The 18,186-nt window shown below is 42.9% G+C and overlaps 1 protein-coding gene across 3 annotated transcripts in view; it reads right to left on the reverse strand.

The window, feature by feature from the left end:
- Positions 1-18,186, reverse strand: part of SUSD6 (sushi domain containing 6) — an 83,116-nt gene that overhangs the window by 15,968 nt on the left and 48,962 nt on the right. The window lies entirely within an intron of this gene.

The following is an 18,186-nucleotide window of genomic DNA, read 5'->3' on the forward strand; positions in this document are numbered from 1 at the left end:
CCCCAAGTTTGCAGCACTGGTATACGCACAGCAATACAGAACCAGGCAGAGCAGCCCATTTACCGCTTTTGACAGAATAAACCACTGACGCATCGGGGTGAAAAAAGCTGGGTACCAGCTGCTGCCAGAATGCATGTCCAGAGCAGCCCGCTCCTGGATATGCTTTGTAGTCAGAGGGTGCAGATGGATGGGAATAGCTGCCTACGTGAACTGTCTATTGGCACTTCAGAGTGTGTCTGTGTCCTGTGTGTTTGGTACTGGGTGTGGGAGCAGGCTGACCCAGCCCTCCTGCCAGCTCACCCTTCCCAAGGGTGTTGCTTGCTTTTAACCCTCAGTGGTGTTTACTTGCTGCTGTGCAGCCCAGACCCAGGCTGGAGCATTGCTGTTTGGATATTGCTTTGGTGCACTAATGCTTTTTGAGGCACATGAACTAAATTACAGAGGAGGATTTTCAGCATTTCAGCCTGAAACAAAGCTGGGCAGATTTCAAGGAACACAGCAAATCATAACCCCAGATTTACTACTTGCAAATTTCAAAGATGTGTGGCACATATCGGATACACTGAAGCTTCTCAGAAGATTAAAAAAACTCCTTTAAGTCTGTGGGACACTAAGTAGGTATATTCTAACCATTGATCCCCTTCCCAGTAGCATCAGCTTAGACTCACAGTGGCACTGGGTTACATCTGAAATACAGAGACACATCCAGGAATTTCATCACCTCCCCCCATAAAACACATTGTCTTGGAATTATCCCAGAACGTATGAGACATCTTAAAATAAATGTTCACACCAGGCACGGAAGAGACAGAGAGCCAAGTTACAGAAGTTATCAACTCACTAGAGGGTTACTGACATCCTAGGCTTAAAAGTTATTCCCAGCAACCTGATTCATCAAGCTTTGAGGACACACAGAAACAATGGTTTTGAACATTGTATCACTGTGTGTGAAGGGGGCAGAATTCTACTCTGAAAGGCCTCGTTTCGAAGAGGTACTGAAGTTTATGACATCTCTCAATAGAGATGGTTCTCTGCCAGCACACACTAGTGGAAGACAGGAAGGAGATAACAGTTGGTGAGAAGTCCAAACATTTTGAACATCACTGAACAAGAGGTGACCGAAAAGGGATGTCTCTACAGTCTTGTTTATTTGGCACTGTGCATTTCTTTTTTCTTCGAGTAAGACACCTGCATCCTAGCAGGGGTCTTGCACCCCTTTTTCTGCACCAAGAACTTGAGCTGTATTTCAGTCACTTCTTTCACTGGCAGTCTGACCACACAGAGAGGAAAACCAAATCCTCCTTAACTGAAGATATTCTTGTAGGAAAGGAAAAAACACAACCAAAAATCAACAAAAAAAACCCCAAACCAACACCCCTCCCCCCCCCAAAAAAAAAACAGAACAAGAAACTACTAACCACAATATGTTAAAGTGCATAACTGTATGTTTGTAACCGAGGAAGAACAAACCATTACATTGCTCACCTTCCGTGGGTGGACAGATGAATGCAACATCGCTTAACAAAGGGATATTTTGCACTAAACATCCAGTAACATTTCTTTTACTTCCCCACAGCAAGGCATAGAGGTCACTAAACTAGGATGGGAACAGTCTTGACAAATTTGCTGTTTACATGAGTCTGGCCCAAACACCAGCAAGTTCAAGAGGAAGCTGGACTGAGCCTCAGGTAAATTGTTCACTGACTACACAAGTGCTCTAGCATGTTTGACCTTCCTTAGATCAGCATCAGAGGAATCTTACAGGTCAGTGCTGAAGCACTTTGGAATCAATTTGGGTAGACAACAACTACTCTTCTGGATCTGAAACCAGCCCTGTTCAGATACGCTGACACCTCCTGGCCTTTCAGACACACTGCAGCTTGTGTGAAGACTAGAAATGGAAGATTAAGCTCAATATTCCTCTTTCCTCATCGACAAGATTTACTCCATTTAACTGATATTACAAAGACTCACAGAGGAAGAACATCCTACAAACAAAAACAACCCTCCTGATCTAACAAGACAAACATTCTCCTGGCTCGTCATGTTAAACCGGCCATCATTGTCTCATGCCAGCACGTCCTGCCCCGTGAGCAAACATCTTTGTGAAGCAAAACACATAATAAGTTAAATTGACCAAGTACTGGAGGCCACAGTATTTGTTTAAGCTGTTCCCTCTGAAGCCTCATGCTAGCTTTCTTGTGCTATCTTTAGTCCCCTATTGTATTATTTTTGTGGAACAGCTTAAAAAAAATGTTGCCTTGCCTAAAGTATATCTTTTTGTCTTTTTTCATCTCTTCCCCTCACACAGGAAGGTTTCCTCTTGGTCACAGTCAGTGCCTTTGCTTATTTAATTTCTTCCAAGTTGTGCTCTAGCACCTTCCACAATGGCCAGGAGCACTTCTCTGTTCAAGTCCCTGGTTCTCCAAAACATGACCACTTTTATTCTCTCAGCCATGACTTGCCACTACCCATAGAAATATCAGATCTTAAAAAGCATTCAAAATAAATACAAGATATCCCTGTCTTCCAATTACTTGTCCCTGCTATGGGGACTCTGATTTTCAACTTAAATAATTTGTGTGAGCAGCACTTCAGTACAACAGAGGGAACCGCAAAAGCCATTTAACTAACTTCTGGCAAGACCTTCAAAAAGCCCCAAACTCTAAGGCACCCCTGAGAGTAATCATTCCCCTTTACTCCCCTCTTCAGCCTGGGTCCTGCCACAGCCAAATGGGTGGTCTGAAACACCAGCCACATCTAAAGCTTTCTGCAGACTGTGCATTTTCAGCATCTTGAACCTGAGGTTCAGGTTTAGCTAACAATATGCTGAGAACAGAGCCAGGTTCACCGTTTCCCTCCAGTCAGTGCTCTGAACAAACTCGTGGCAATATGGGATTTTTCTCCAGTTGCTGTTTGCTTGTGAAGTCATCCACAGGGCTTCATCTTTTTTACACAACGTTTTTTCACAATAAAAATGTGACAGCCTGAGGGCAAGAAGTACAAGTCAGAGACCAGCAATAACGCTCACTGGCTTCTAGAGAGTCTGGCAATTCTAGCACACAGTGCTGCCCAAGGATCCCACTCAGGGGTAACTCTGAATATTCATTTTGCCTTAGAGAATGAACTGAATAAATTTGCTAGCAAGGCCTCTGGCTGTATTTGCTAATAGGAGAAGAGATACTCTTTCCTCTCTTTGCAGAGTTTCTATTGTTGCCAGCAGGGCACTATCCAACCACTCCACTAATCTCCCTGTTGTTTAGTAAGCCAATAAGGAAACAATTTACTCCTCCCTAAGCCCAGTTCTTGGATCTCTTCTATTTATTGTATATACTCCCAACCACTGTCACCAGTACTCAGAGAAGCATGAATGTGACCCAACCAGATAATGGTGTCACTACTGTCCTTAGCCACAGCAGAGTGTAACCAGCCAGAGTTGCCAAGCTCACTTAGCAGCTTCTCCAGCAACAAGAAAGACAACACACCACCCTCCCAGTGCCTGCAGTGTCTCAGCCTACACCTAACAGAACACACTGTCAAAGTTTTCATGCAAGTAAATATTTTTGGGTTTAAACTTAGTTTTTCCTCTTACAAAAGTGGTTGTCTCAAATCCTCTCACATTTGCTAGGGTAGGACAGATCTCTACCTAGTATATGATGAACTCAAACCCTACCAACTGAGGGGAAAAAAAAAAAACTAGAAAAGCAGCATCAAAACTATAGGCATGCATACAACTGGCATAACACATCATTTTCAATGGCAAGCACTTATTTTATAAACCTTTCCCAATTAGCAGTCAGGAAATTCACTGTCCATGTTAATGGCTATTCCAACAAAAAGTTCAGCCTCTATGCACTGAAGAGTCTGGGCATGATGGTTTTCTTCCTTGAGAAGAAAAAAACCAAAATTGCCTACACCTATTTGATTCAAATAGCACATAGGCTCTATCGTGCCTCTTTAAACCCAAGCCTCCTGCTTTCTAAGGTGGGGGGGGGCTGGGGGGGGGGGGGGGGGAAGACCAGCACAGCTGCAGTGACATTGAACAGAATAATAATAATAACAAAAAATTCCATGAGTTCCTCTTTGGGTCAGGATTTTTTCCTCTTAAACCACGGCATTCAGTTACACATAACATTTTCTCCTGTCTGAGTTAGGACTGGTGTTTGGCCCCAGGAGTCTTCTGCATAGAGGGAGATGATGGCGGGGGGACCATCCAGCCTTGCTTTCAGTGTGAAATCCAGTAACAACAACATCCTTGTTTTCCCTCTCTTCCCTTGTGCACACCAACCAGCCTACAGAGCAGAAGCCACATTTGGAAGCCCCTCCCTCATCAGCAGTTCGGTTTCAGTGAGAAGCAAGTTGCTAATACTACATATCCTTTTTAGACTAGCTATTTCAACTAAAAACCACATTTTACCAAAGCAAAAACCACTTCCCTGGCAGCTGGTCTGCTGAAAAAAAGCACGTAGTTAGGCTTTGATCAACAGTACTGGCTCTCCCCCACCCACACTTTCCTTCCTGTGGAGTAAGAATGACAGAAGGATGTGCTTTAGTGGTAGATACAATAGCAGTCACCTCTGTGCAGATGCTCCAGCTAGTCAATGTCAACTTCATTTTTCAGTGCTAAATACCTTCCAATTTCCAACTAGTGATGTTTGCCTGGATGCACCCAAAAGCCTGCAGTGTGGCAGCTTCCCACTATGCACTCTCTGCTCCTACATCATCTTCCCCAGTCCAAGCATTTGGATTAACAGGAAGTGGCTCATCACGTATTCTACAGATAAACGTCATTGCTTGCAACAGCAGGTCTGGGCAGAACACAAAGAGCCACATACTTTAGATCAGGGTTTCTCTTGGCAGACTGGCTCTGAGAAGCAAAGCAATGACCTGTGCTGGAAATCCTAGCTGAGATTCTTCCCCTTCCCAACATCCAGCCTCTCTGGACACTTCAGGGGGACATTTTTTAGCCCATATAATTAAATTCCAACACAAATATCTTCTGCAGACATTTGAAAGCCTTCTTCCTAGAGGACAGGTGGGTTCTTTGCAGCTGAGCAAAAGTATGCTCTGCCCCCTTTTCAGGTGGACTGTTAGTGGGGATTTTTGCTCATTGCCCACAAGTGTGCTAACCTGTGTGTTTTAACTATACAAATACAGTAGCTGCAGCTACATAATCTGAAAAGGGACCCAGACAGAAGCTCTCCTCTGCCAGCTGGAAACAGTTGAGAAATCAGGGTGTTTCTAGCCAGAGACGGCATTCACACCATAAAAGGCAGATGCCCGGGCTTTCCACTAGTCTGTAATTTCTGGGGTGGAGACAGAGACTGGAACCCAGGGAACAGATTTTGAACCTTCTCCTCTTCAGCACTTTGGCTTTATCTAGCATATGAGCAGATGGGTCATTTCTAAGAGGGACAAACTCGAGACGGCTGCAGGGGCTCAGTCACAACAGCTAAGGATAAAGGACCTCTTTATATTTCACTTACAGGAGGCAGATGTCAATAAAAGGCCTCCATTATGAACACACACACACACAGACACTTCTCCCCAACCCTGCCCCTAAAATATTTTAGGCCTTCCTAAAAACACACTGCAAAACATAACCCTCTTTTGGGCTCTGTGTATTAAGCATAGGCCAAAGTCCACTGAAAAATAAGCTCTCTGTCTTTATTGGCTCCAGATGCTGCTTACCCTAAAGTCAATAACAGAAGAGCAAACTGAGCAGGACTAGAGCCTTTACAGGGAAATTACAGTTTCCCTAGCAAGGACATACTCCGAAGAGGAGGCTTATTTTTCTTTATGTCATAATGTGGGTAAATGAGAAGAAACCAAAGCAAAGAGATTTGTATATATAATCATATAGCAGTGCATTTATATAAGTACACACAAGCACTTACATTGTGTACAGTAACAGGCACCCCTCACACAGCCATCCCATCCACACCAAAGCTGCCTTTTTTTTCATTCAGGGCAGGGGAAGACAAGGGAAGAAAGAAAAGCCTCTAATTGCAGCCTTCCACCAATGCAGTTGCCATCTGGTAACTCAAGAGACACATGGAGGAGAATTATCTTAATTAACATGTTACAACAGTATTTAAAAAACCTCTACGCTTATTAACACTCAGCTGTGATTAGCCAACTGTGGAGGAAGCCTGCTAGTGCAACATTAATTATGGGTCTTGTCTGTCTTTCTATTAGAAAAATGATTTTTTTTTTCCAGTGGCTTGTCTCTCTCCTAAAAAGAAAACCATTAGCATTAAAGCCTCCTCTAAAACGCAAATTCTATTTACACTCTACAAAAGTCAAAATGTTTAGGCTATGTGAAGCTGCCACTGGTGCTTCTAGAGTGCTACAGACTATCTTTATATAAAATACACTTTTCTCTGTTTGCCCCTTAGAAAGCTTGACCTCAGTTAGACAACTCCTCCTCTCACTGAAATATTAGCAGAAAAATAAATTTTCTGCTTTTCAAGTTCCTTTTCCCCCTTCAAAACAGGAGCACACTTTGCCATAAGCTAGGCCAGGAAAACCAAGACAAAAAATCCAGGGCTAACAAGAGAAACACAACTGCAAAAGGAAGCACACTTTCTATGACAGAAAGCAGCAACCAAAATGCAACTGCACTCCAGCTGTGGATTTGCCTCCCTAAAAGGGTACTTCTCACTATGACAACTGTATTTTCCCCATAATAAGCCCACCTGTAATGCAGTCCCCTCAGATACATTCCCAAGTGATTCAGCCTGACAGGCTCCAAGACTAACATTGCCAAGTTTTTTGGACTTGGCTCTGCATTATGTTCACAGGGGCTGGCTGCCGCAAGGCTCTCATCTGCACCGGGTGTTCCGGACATCAGGATAACACCAAGTCGTAAGACAAAAACCTGGTGCTTTTAAACAAAGTCAGGATTGACAAATTAATTCTGGAAACATTAACAAGGGGGAGCCGGGGGGGAACAAACTGGGAACAACTGCAGAAGTGCTTTTAAGATCTTATAAAGCAATCTTATTGCACACACACACACACAAATAAATAAATAAAAACTGCTGTTGGTGATGTATGTGGAAGCTCATACAGCTTGCTCAGACCTAGTAAGGATGAAGACCAGCTGGCTGGTACTTTACAAGATCACATACTGCCAGGGCAGTATAAACAATTTGCATCTGGGCTGCAGTTGGAGCCAATAGTTCAGCGGCTCAAGAACTGCCGTTAAATATGAAACCTGCTCTCCCCCTTGGGCACAGTGCAGCCTTCCAAGCGGCACATGTTTCATTTGCTTTTGTTTTCCAAGTCTGCTTCTGGCCTCTCTGTGCCTTCTTCCAACCACTGCATAATTATTTCCACGTGTCTGGAGACTGAAATTAAGCAAGTGCTGTAACAGCACTTCATATGATCGCAAGGGTCCCAGGTTCTGCTTCTGAAACCCGAACCCACTATCCTAAGTAGCACTCAGCTAATTTTATGTCTTTCCCTTCTTCAGATGTTTGATTAAGAGGGTTTCCCCTGAGTTGCATATGGATTTTAGCTTGAAATTCTGATTATTAAGAAATGTAAAGATTCTGAAAGGGTTCACTGCAGTGGGCAGAGGCAGCTAGCACTCATCAGGGGCCTCTTCTCACTGGCAGTTAATTCAATTCTAAATCTTACCTTATATTGCAACAAGGAGATTATTAAAAAAGATAACAGAATGGTCAAAATAATTTTATATTCTTTCAAAAATGAACAGGCAGCTGCACAGGATCTTACAGTACTTACTGTAAGCAGAGGCAGAGAAAAGTTATTAGCATGGCATTTGAACTCAAATCACATTCACTGCCCTCAATTACTGGTGCTAATTTTAAACTTCAACTTCACTCTTTATACTGCTTTGATTTCTCATCTTGCCCCTGCTTGCCTCTTTCCAGAAACCTACAAAACTAAAAATTGATCTGAATTCAGAGATGATCCACACACACACACTGCTGTTTCCTTGGCTATTCCTAGGTTAGCTTTCTATTTGGATACAGTAATACTCCAAGGCTGTCTTTTTAGGATAAATGCCTGACACGGCCTATGGGCTCTGGTCTCAGGGAAACCATCTGGCTCTTCGGGAAAAACAATGAAACAATAGGAAAAAGTCTACCTATCAGATGTTCATGGTGATTATGGATATCAGGTTTTGACAGGACAGAGATGACTGATTTATGCTGACTGGTCTGTAAGTCTTAACTGAAATAAATACAATCTCTCTATTGACACTAAGTGAGGACACAGAGGAAACACACCTTCAGGATAAAACAGAACAGAACTCATCCCTATCAGCAAGAGACAAGAGGCCTACAATTCAGAAGTGCCTCAGGAGGCCTAACTTGCTTGTGGATTTCCATATGACTACAAAACACTTCCATTCCCTAAACTTCAGCCCAGTACAGTAATCAGGTTCCTTTCTCCAATAAAAGTTCTTGCTATGGCATTCTCCCAAAATGCATCCCTTTTGCTGGCTTCAGCACAGCCACTGAAGCTCCTGATGACATCACCTGGCTGGTAACACTAGCAGCCATAGGAGTTCATTGCTCTCCCTCCACTGGAGGTATAACTTGCACAGTTGCTACCAACTTCCCACCTACGCCAGAGGCCAGCTCATGCCTGCCTTCTAATGCTTGCTCTGCTATGGTTTATTTGGAGACTTGACACAGGTCATTGCACAGCCAAGAATCTGCTCTGAAGTTTAGGCAGCCCTAAATTTCAAGGGGACGTGAGAATCTCCAAAGTAAGAATTTCAGAGTTTAGAATGGAGCCTTGTCTTCTTACATGTGCATGGAAAGATCACTCTTCTAGCCAAGTCACTTTAAAGCTCTGCCCTGGTAGGCCTCCTTCATTCACTAATGAGCATTTTGCAGCTAATTCATTTCTCATCCTGCTGCCTCTACCTCAGCCTATACAAAAAGTACAAATTTGGAAGATTGGCCAAGGCTGATCTAGTAATGGCATTCACACAGGAGACTGCTTTGTGCTAAGCATTCTTCCACTTCTATCGGTGTGGAAACCAAACTGGGAAGTAGTCCTTCTACAGACAGCTTTGCTGGGGAAAGGTGGGTACGGACAGCAATCCAGAAGCCTCAGTCTGATACATCAATGCATACTGCAGAATACTTTCTCATCCTGCCATGCCATTGCCCTTATGACCTTTGGCTCTGTTCAGGACCACTGAACATAACAGAATCTAGCATATGGGCAGATTTTTTTCATCCTATAAGAACGACTCATCTGTGTCATGCGATTTGTCAGGACAAGCGCTCAAATCATTTACCGCTGGCTGGTCAGAATTGCCTAGAGTTATTAGCCCTGTCTCACTTGAAAGCCTCTCTTCAGCTCCCTTCATATTTTTACTCTAGATGTGGTTAGGTTAGCTGTTAATATTAAGTCATCTTTCCCATTGGCTTTACAGCAGCTCAGTATAACAGACAACTTCTCTGCAGAGTTTGGCAGGAGAACAAGAATAGCCCCACTTGAACACTCCTCAAGTCATCCTGTTCAAAGTGGGAGGCACCCCAGTGACAGAAGAGCTCCACATGGCCAACTTAGCTTTCCAAGAGACTACAGTCTTAGAGCCTCCCAGTTAATTCTGCAAGTTCAATCACTCCCAGCTACATTTTCTTGAACTGATTAGCTGATAGAGACTCAGTCCAGATTCTAATGATTCAAAATCTCCAGCACACACAGGGTGAAGTTGAAGAACTAGGTTTCAAAGCAAATTAAGAAGTTTCTTCTACTCAGACATAGTTGTGATACACCTTTGTAAACTGACCAACCAATTTAAGAGCTAATGAGGCAATAGTAGGAAAGGTGGTGTCAAACCCTGTGTAATCTGCACTGAAACTTAACAGCTACTCAGTACGTGGTCTTCTCCATTTACTAGCAATGCAAGTAAATGGACAGTGAGTTTTTGAAAGAAAGAAGGTAACCCAGTGAAGCTATCGGAAAGCATGTTCATGACTACAGCGTGACTAGCAAGAGGCATCAAAGTCTGGTGGGATGCTGCTGCTGCGACTTTGATTTACCAGCCACAGAAAGCACCATCAGTTCTAGAAGAACAGATAAGGTCCCACACATTCCACCCACTCAGATTCTGCTGAGGATTGAACTCTACATGAAAAGTAAACAACAATTTAGTATAGTCCTTGGAAATGCAATGTATGTATAAAAGGATTCACATTTTCAGCCACCTCCTTAGGTAAGACTGTCTCGTTACATAGATATAATAGCTCCAAGGTGTTTGTTTTCGGCCTCCATTTTCCCAGTATCTACCAGCAGCTCTAAGCAACTCCATGGATACAAATTAGGAAATTGCCTGACAACATATATTAGCAAATTGCCAAAAGCATACCTAGAAGCTTGAAACGTGAAATCTTCCTTTCTGTCTTTCTAGCTCCTCATCCCTAACACCCACAAGCTGAACTGAAATAAACCAGGATTGGGAAGCAGTTCAAAAAACAAGCTCCTTTCACAGTTGGCAAGAAAAGTGTTCAGAAAAGATGTGTAGAAGGAGTTCTTGCCCTCTGAAATACTACTTGCCCTTTGACACCCTCACTATAGCCATTGGAATCAAAGCACAGGCACGTTAAAATAGCCAGCTGAAAAGGCACGTAATAGAAAAAGGGTAGAGGTAGCAACTGCCAAGACAGGACCCGTTTGTAGCCCTAGATGTCTGACACAAACACAGGAAGAGATGAAACACCATTCCTTCCATTTGACATAAAAAGAGATGATAAAACATAGAACTCAAAAACCCCACAGTATAACTAGTTTCAAAACAAGATCTTCAGCAAAGGGACCAGATCTCCTTACAGATTACTAAATTTCAGTCCTACCTCTCTATACTTTGTTGCTTCTGAGCAACAAGAAATACAAGACTGTATGTATTCTTTGCTTCTTATTTATATTCCCTGGTGACCTAAGACAGGTTTTTATAATGCTTAATTATGGGGTTTCATTTGCTCCTTTCCTGGTGTTTTTGGAGCACAGCTGCCCTGACCGATGCTCAAGAGCCTTGGAGACACACAAATCCAGCTCCCACCTATTGCCACAAAACCAGCCAAAACACATCCCATCTCTGCCTTAGAGGTCATGGATCCTTACACCAGCAGCTGAAATTTCTAAACAAGAGACACTGCAGCTTAGTGGCTGGAACTAAAGACAAGGCACAAGGGACCTAGACCTAAATACATGCTCCACTGACAGCTAACCTGATGTTTTACTTCCCTGCCTCAACTTCCCTCTTCAGAGAGCTTTCCTGCTTGCCTTCGTAATTAAGTGGTTTCAGGTGATCTGGAAAGCCCAGTGTGCTGATATAAGGCTTCTTATCACCAATATAATTAATTTCAATGACAAAGATTTACAGATTAATTTGACAGCTTTATTATTTGTGTCTTCTTTTTCTATATGAGGAAAGCCAACCAAGATGCAGGATTTCACAGTTCAGTAGTTCTTCCACACAGGTGTGTCTGACCAGAATTTACTTCAACTTTTATTGCCATAAATAGGACTAATACATGGCTAGGGACACACGCTGCATTACTGTCTTGCAGTGTTACTGTCTGGTTTTAATCAACAAGGCCCCTTTTGTGCCAGCCGGTTTTATATATTACTTGTGACATTTCACTAAGTTTCATTTATTGTTTTGAGGCACTTATTTGCTCAGCTCTCTCATTGGCTTCCTTCAGATATGTCTTATCTATACAGCATCATCAGTCATGTCAGAGCAGTTCTTGCTAAACCAGCACGGGTATTTCTCAGGGCAACATAGTTATCAGGATAGCAACAGCGTGAAAACGCTTGGTTGCATTTTGTCTGCATAAAGTACCCAGAATGACACCGTGAAGACAGCATTTTACCTGGATCACTCTTGAATTTTGCAAGCTGTGTTGGAATGAAATTGTTATCACTCCTTGCCAGCCAGACCTGGGAATGCGGGACACTTGCCTTGCTGAAGAGACCATTGCAGGCTAGTTTCTTCCAGACAACTCAGTTGACTTGCAGATGCTGCTACAAAACCGTTCCCTTGAATATTGCAAGGATCAAAACAACATGATACCATTTTCATTGCTTGTTGTCCTATGCACTTTGTAGCCAGCATTTACAGAATCCTCCTTCCTAAAGCCCTACTGCTCATCCTCACAGACATGTTCCATCAAACATGCATGAGAAAATTCCTGCTCAGCTCCAATGTTCCCTCGTATCAGACAAAAATTTCAACTCCTGTTTCAACTATCTAGCTCCATAAAAGAGACTGTGTGGTTATCTCTGGTTTTGAGATGTATGTGTTGGTTTTGTTTCAGTTTTTTTCTTGTTTTTCAGTTTTTTCATTTTGTAGTTCCAGTTTGGGTTTTTTTAAGCATTTATTTGCAAGGATAATTTTTGTACCTTTCAGTGATACCTATGGAAAAACATTACTGGATAACAACAGTATCAACTACATTACTACTTGTTCCTTTTTGTCTAAATTGTTGATCCAGCAAGAAACATTTCCAATGTTAAGAGGTGCAGAACGATCTTATCATTACAAGGAGACAGAAGTCTTATCAAAATGAAACAATAACTTTACATTATAAAATTACATAATAATAGCTCAATTCTATGATGTTCTCAGAAACAGGATGAGGTGAGGAGGCCAGATTATTCCAAGAGACAAATAATTGTTTAAAGGAAAGATTTCCTTTTTTAGGTTCATAATTCCCTAGAACAAAAATCTCTTCTACTACTCTGGTCAACACAGACTACATCTCACATCTATAGACATTGATCTAGCAGAAGGATTTCACAACCACCTTCTGACTCAGGCTTTGGAAGGGAAACATTAAGCAAGAGCAACAAAGACAGTAGGAGAGGTTACAGCCCATCCGCTAAAAACAACATAATCTTTCCCAAAACACGCAAGAACAAAGCACTTTCAAGAAGTTCTTACACAGAAAAAGAGCATTTCAGATGCTCCCCAGGGAAGAACACAGTAGAGGAAGCTGTTGCAGCATGCCTGATTGCCACGGGAAGTGCTCTGCTGAGCACAAATAGGGGGAAAATTCATGAGCACTCCCAGCTTCTGCAGAGCTGGGGCCAAAGCTGGGAGGAATGCCAAGAACACCCCAGGGAGCCCTCACACAGCCGGACCCAGAGCTGCCTCCCACATCATCACATGAATACATATGGTAGGAAGCAAGTTACCTGAATCACAGCTCTTCCCCACTATCAGTGTTCCCATACCCTCAACCTAGGAAAATATATTTAAAAAAAAAAAAAGCACCTCGTCTTTCAAGTAAGAGTGCTTCTACTACCAAAAGCTTAAACCAGGGGAAGGCAAAGGGATCTGAACAGGCTGGACCGCTGGGCAGAGTCCAATGGCATGAGGTTTAACAAGGCCAAATGCCAGGTCCTGCACTTGGGGCACAACAACCCTATGCAGTGCTACAGACTAGGAGAAGTCTGGCTGGAAAGCTGCCTGGAGGAGAAAGACCTGGGGGTGTTGGTTGACAGCTGACTGAACATGAGCCAGCAGTGTGCCCAGGTGGCCAAGAAGGCCAACGGCATCTTGGCTTGGATCAGAAACGGCGTGACCAGCAGGTCCAGGGAGGTTATTCTCCCTCTGTACTTGGCACTAGTGAGACCACTCCTTGAATCCTGTGTTCAGTTCTGGGCCCCTCACCACAAGAAGGATATTGAGGATCTGGAACAAGTCCAGAGAAGAGCAACAAAGCTGGTGAAGAGGCTGGAGAACAGGCCTTATGAGGAATGGCTGAGAGAGCTGGGGTTGTTTAGCCTGAAGAAGAGGAGGCTGAGGGGAGACCTCATTGCTCTCTACAACTACCTGAAAGGAAGTTGTGGAGAGGAGGGTGCTTGCTTCTTCTCCCAAGTGACAGGGGACAGGACAAGAGGGAATGGCCTCAAGCTCCGCCAGGGGAGATTTAGGCTGAACATTAGGAAAAAAAAATTCACAAAAAGGGTCATTGGGCACTGAAACAGGCTGCCCAGGGAGGTGGTTGAGTCACCTTCCCTGGAGGCGTTTACTGGATGGGTTGACGAGGTGCTGAGGAGCATGGTTTAGTGATTGATAGGAATGGTTGGACTCGATGATCCGATGAGTCTTTTCCAACCTGGTGATTCTAATTCTAAAAAGGTTGTGCTATTTTTTTTTTCTCTGTGTTTTTCTCACCACAGGACTCTGTTACTACCACTGCCAGGGTAAAGTTTCTGCAGCTAGATTTCCCTCCCTCTACAGACCCAACTGCCCTACACCCACCTGCAACCTTCCCAGGTCTCACTAAGACTCTGGTCATCAAGTTTGTCTTCACCAGACATTTAAGGGCCCTGAGCACTGACTGAACAAACCCTATTTCTGTGAAGAATCAAGCTCACAAGCTGATTATCTGATACTTTCAAGAACAACACAAGATCCCTCAACGCATAGGGCACCTCGTACCCTAAAAGCTGAGCCCGTGCATGTTCCCAAGTCACTTTTTCAGGGAACTGAAGAAAGCACCAGTCACACGGGGCTTCCCAGACAGACGTTTCAGTTCAGTTAGTTATGAGGCACCAGACATTCACACAGAGCTGGCAGATATGGCACAGAGCCTTTGGGAGATCTATGCACTTCCAGAAAGGCAGCCCACTCCCAAACATTGTGTCTATATCTGAACGCTTCCCACGCAAACTAATTAAACATTGCTACTGACATTTCTAGACCACCACTCAACCTTACTTCCATATTCCCTATAGAATTCAGGGTCTATCAAGGCTCCATGAATTCCCTGAACTGCAAAGTCTCTCTTCCTCATTTAAAGAGATTATTCAGAAGTTAACGCCTTTATTCCTTTCTCCCTGCAGCAACTGTTCAAATTTCTCCCACTGCACTTCTCTGGATTGTAGTTCAGTAGAGAGGCAATAAACCACCAAGTGTTATGGCCAGACAGAGTTTACCAGTTGACGCAACTGAAGACCCAAGACATTGTGAAAATAAATGGTACAGATAGTGCCCCTACATCAATTGTTTCCAAGATGCAGCAGTTCTGTGCCAGGCTACCATAATGTCTCTTCAGCTGCATAGAGGAGTTCAGTCTACCAGATTTACTGAAAATGCCCAGAGAGCATTTACCGGTTTCTTGGTAGTTGAGTGAAAGCTTCCCATGCAACTTTGAGATCCCTTTACTGTATAGTTCAACCACTTGCCAGTTAGTTAAGTTTCTCACACAAAGGAAATGGAATCCCCGAAGAAATCATGCTAAAAATAGCAGAAATGCCACCCCCCCGAGAGATACAGTTGGGAACTCTCCAAACTGTGCATGCAGATTCCTTGAGAACAGCAGTTCTCAGTCTAATGCCTGAGAACTCGTGGGAAAAACCAGCAGGGTGTGAGGTTACTAAGATGCTGATAAATTAGTATCCAGACAGTAAAACTGAGTTCCAGAAAAAAATCAGGAGTCCATTTACTAAACAAATCGGTTACTAGTCTGTAATTGATCACTGAAATTCTCTATATTGGTGTGAAATTGAACAGCACACATATTTAATCACAGTAAGAATCAGCATTATAGGGTTAACAATGTAAAAAGGAATTGGAGAGCTTCTAACCCAGACTTCTTCACTTGAGTCCATTTTGCTGGGAACATATGGTGTCTTGAACATACACCATCTAGGAAGGCTATGGATCAACAGCAGGTATTACAGTCATTCTGATACTAAAAGACAGGAACAGGACCTCCTTTACACATAGCTTTCCTAGTTTTGTTCATTTGTTTTCCAGACTCCTTCATAAGCTTGGGGAAAAATGGATTTGAAGTCTTTTAGTATAAGGAAATAGCAGGAAACCCACTGTTTTACTAGAAAGGCAACAGGAACTGCAGAGCCATGTTTAGCTGGCAGCAAGGAACTACAAGGACAAGACACGGTATAACAATTCCGTGGCACCTTCCTTCAAATTCCTGGTGATTTTCCTTTCTTCCAGTTTCTTTCACCCCCTGTACAATATGTTTGGCACACAGGAGTTACTCACTCTCACCAAATACACCCATCAAACTCATATGCTGTCAGAACTTTCTTCCCACTGCCAAAACAATTACAGTCAAAGACTGTCCCAACAGCTGTTGGATTCAATGCCACCATGCTCATCATGTTGAGTGGTGCCATCCTTTATTCTGTCCCTTGTCCACCCCTGCCTTTCCTATTCACTTTTTAGAAAAGGCTACTTTAGCCACACTTAGGATCTGGAATTCTACTAGTAAGAACAGCTATATTCTCCCAGTTGACTTGGAGAGCAGAGGACAATACTCCTAGGAAACACCTCAGCCTCAGTGGAAAGTAGCTCAAGTCTGGGAAAGAAGGGCAAATTGTTAAAAGTATCTACTTCCCGACTGGACTTCCTCACAATACTTTATCTTTCATCAGGGTAATAATGCCATACTGATCAGCCTGATGTAAACTCAAGAGATTCCCTTGAGTCTTCTCCTCCCAAATCAGCACTCCTCCTCCCAAGACGGAGCACAACTGGAGTCTGATCTCACATCCTCCAGCAAACAACACATTCCATCTGTGTGCACATAAAGCGAACCTTCTAAAACCTCACAAGAGGATCTTCTATTAGACCTCTTCTATCTTCTAAAGACCTTTTCCAAAACTCTGGATTACATTTTTTTCACCAAATATCCAAGGATTTCAAAGTTGTTTTAAAAATATATGTACAAGACCTAGCACTGCCAATAAATTGGGGTTTTTTTATTCTTCCAAAACTCTGGATTACACTTTTTTCACCAAATATCCAAGGATTTCAAAGTTGTTTTAAAAATATATGTACAAGACCTAGCACTGCCAATAAATTGGGGTTTTTTTATTCTTCCAAGGGGTTACCCAACAACAAACCTTGAAATAGGTTCTCAGCTGTTAAATGGATGCTGCAATCATGCAAAAGCAGCTAGACACACCACTACACTGCGTCAACTCCTACCATGAGTAAAGGTGACCTCCCACAAAGCAGAAATAGAATAATGTCCAGAAAAGGAGGGCATTCCTCAAAAGACAGACTGCTGCTCTTCTCCACTCTCTTTTTCTTGGTATCTTGCCTGAGAACAAAGAGGACGAGGCCTCCCAAACCCTGGGAAAGGTCACCTTGATTATGACACTAGATTTTGCTTTTTCTCCCCATTTTTCTTCCTAGTCAGTATGGTTGAGCAGAAAAGGGAAAATTCCCTTCATTAATGAGGTGGGCAGAGGTGTCTGTCATATTAAATGCCATGATATACTTTCATAGCCTTGTCTGCACCGCATCAGAACTTAAAGTCATAAACAGAAATTACGGCAAGGCAGTTATTGCACATCAAAGTTGTCAATGTCACACCTAGGGAAGAAGAGACAATCAGACAGTTGACATTTAGTCTTTAGCTCAAAGGGTAAACAGAAACGAAGTCACAATCTCTCTTCTGCTGCTCTGAAAAGACATTGAACTCGCACTATCCTGCAACAACTACACTGCAAGCCCTAGCATCCCTTCTGCAGTAACCCATCTGGGAAGAGCAAGCTACCCAACTACAACCATATTTTCTCTTAATAGCTGTGGGGTTTGAAATTACCCCTTCCTGCCCCTGTTAAACTCATCAGCAATGAAAAACATCCTAGTGTGTGAAACACTTAAACAAGACCATTCCTCCATAACAAAGGTGATTTGTGATCATATACTTTCTTATTCAGGGACATGTACCTCTGTCAATTACAGAAACTGCTTGCACTGGAAAGCAAAAATAAATGTAAACCTCATTTTTAATACAATTAAAGCAGCTTGAAAGTAAGAAGCTGTCATCATGTGGCAGGCAGAACTACATGGACTACTATTCCGTGTTCTGAAGATCACTGCTTGGAAACTTCTAATCCCAGTCTAGCACATTTACTGGCAACAGATTTCCAGTCTAGACTGCAAAAAGCTTCAGGAAAAGGAGTTTTTCCCCATAATTCTCCATTCTGAAGGGAGGTCATTTGACAGAAGGTATAAAATTAGGACATATTAAGGGACCCATAACTCCACACTAAAAACGGTCAAAGCATTCAAAAACAAGTTTCACGGCAATGGGAACATAATGTGTAAATCCTCTTCAGCAATCACAGGCCGAAGCGAGCTCCAGTCTAGAAGTGCAAAATACCTGCACAGACAGAACTATGGGGTAGTCAAGCAGATCC

Source organism: Phaenicophaeus curvirostris, chromosome 5, assembly GCF_032191515.1.
Source record: "Phaenicophaeus curvirostris isolate KB17595 chromosome 5, BPBGC_Pcur_1.0, whole genome shotgun sequence".
Taxonomy (NCBI): Eukaryota; Metazoa; Chordata; class Aves; order Cuculiformes; family Cuculidae; genus Phaenicophaeus; species Phaenicophaeus curvirostris.